Raw genomic sequence first — 2,298 nt, 5'->3', positions numbered from 1 at the left:
ATATCGTTTAATACCGCGCACATTTTTTAATTGGTTACAGGCGTTCAGTATTCTGGCTAGTGTGTTGGGGGAGCGGGAGCCTGGGCTGTGTGCAAGTTTGTTTTGTTACCTGGATACCATCAGGGAAGCATACAAGCTTTATGGGGGGACAGCATGGCTCAGGTATGACGAACAATTTCATCAGAGAAAAGCCGTGAGTCCTTCTTTGAGGTGGGATCACAAAGACATTGGTCTCTGGATGCGGATTATGGCTTTGGGAAGGTCGGGGGGTGCGCAGTTTTTTCAGGGGGGGGGCCAGTGGGTCTCAGGGAGGGGCGTCGCCGGCCGGAAAGAAAAAAGGATTGTGCTGGTTGTACAATGAGGGGTCTTGTAAGTTTGGGGGCACCTGCCAGTTTTGTCATGAATGCTCCGGATGTGGGGGGAACCACAGATTGGCCAGATGCTTCAAGATCGGAGCGGGAAAAAGTGGCGATGGCAGTGGAAAAGGGCAGGACCCCAGTGATTATCGCAAGGATGCGCCCTTTCCTTGGTAAGTATCCTAATAGGGTGGCAGCACGGATCTTGGAGGTGGGCTTTGAGGAGGGGTTTCGGATACCTTGCAACTTGGCTGTGATCCCGGCGGAACCCGGGAACATAAGATCGGCTTTGAACCATGTATTCAGAGGTCTCCCAACTAGAGGTACCCCGCTATTACCTCACAGTGCTCCAATCTTACCTCACTATTACCTCACAGTGCTCCAATCTTACCTCACTATTACCTCACAGTGCTCCAAACTTACCTCACTATTACCTCACAGTGCTCCAAACTTACCCCACTATTACCTCACAGTGCTCCACACTTGCCCCACTATTACACCACTGTGCTCCAAACTTACCCCATACCTGGTTCACGGTGGTTTCTGAAAAATTGGAGAAGGAGGTGAGTTTGGGGAGGATGAGTGGGCCTTTTCGGGAACCACCGCTGGAAGGTTTGGTGATCTCCCCGTTGGGCTTGGTGCCCAAGAAGGAGCCGGGGAAGTTTAGGCTGATTCATCATTTATTGTTCCCGCCGGGGGGATCGGTGAATGATGGCATCGATCCGGACTTATGCTCAGTGGTCTACACATCACTGGATGCGGCAATTAAATGGGTGCGGCGCTATGGTGCGGGGGCATTGATGGCTAAGGCCGACATAGAGGCGGCTTTTCGTTTACTGCCAGTGCATCCAGCGGATGTGCGCTTCATGGGTTGTAAATGGCAGGGGGAGTATTTTGTGGACAGATGTCTGCCCATGGGCTGTTCTATATCATGTTCCCTGTTTGAAATGTTCAGTTCCTTTTTGGAGTGGGTGGCTAGATCGGTGGCGGGCGTAGATTTAGTCATCCACTATCTGGACGATTTCTTGTTGATTGGGCCGGCGGGTAGTCGGGTATGTAGGGTGTTACTGGGGACATTGCAGCATGTGGCAGAGCGGTTTGGGGTGCCTCTCGCGGAGGACAAGACGGAAGGTCCTGGCACCACCATTACATTTCTAGGGATAGAATTGGACTCACTTGCCATGAAAAGTAGGTTGCCGCTGGACAAATTGCGGGCGCTGCGGGAGGAGGTGGTGTCGGCGTGTGCTCGCAAGAAGATGCGGCTGCAGGAGGTGCAGTCTTTGTTAGGTAAGTTGAATTTTGCGTGTAGAGTGGTCAGAATGGGTAGGATATTTTGTAGGAGGTTGGCGGCTGCCACGGCGGGGGTTCGGCGGCCGGGACACTTTGTGCGCTTGTCTAAAGAAGTGCGGGCGGATTTGCAGGTTTGGAGGGTTTTCTTGGATGAATTTAATGGGAAGGCCATGTGGCTGGAAGGGCCGGTGTTGGCCGTGGATTTGGAGCTGTTCACTGATGCGGCAGGTTCTACGGGGTTCGGGGCGTATTTTCAAGGGAAATGGTGTGTGGGGGCCTGGCCACAGGAGTGGGTGGTGGCTGGTTTGGTGAAAAACCTAGTGGTATTGGAATTGTTTCCCATTGTGGTGGCGATTGAATTGTGGGGTGAGGCTCTTGCGGGCAAAAAGGTGAGGTTTCATTGTGATAACCTGGGGGTAGTCCATGCTCTTAATAGCCTGTCGGTATCATCAGCGCCAGCGGTGCGGCTGTTGCGGCATCTGGTGCTGAAATGCCTCCAACATAATATTTATGTGTTTGTGCGTCATATCCCAGGGGTGCACAACGTCATTGCTGATGCTTTGTCTCGTTTTCAGTGGGACAGGTTTCGTCTGTTGGCGCCGGGAGCAGATCTGCACGGAGACCGCTGTCCGGAGGTATTGTGGAAGATTGC

Source organism: Pyxicephalus adspersus, chromosome 1, assembly GCF_032062135.1.
Source record: "Pyxicephalus adspersus chromosome 1, UCB_Pads_2.0, whole genome shotgun sequence".
NCBI lineage: Eukaryota > Metazoa > Chordata > Amphibia > Anura > Pyxicephalidae > Pyxicephalus > Pyxicephalus adspersus.
Note: the sequence above shows the minus strand (reverse complement) of the source record.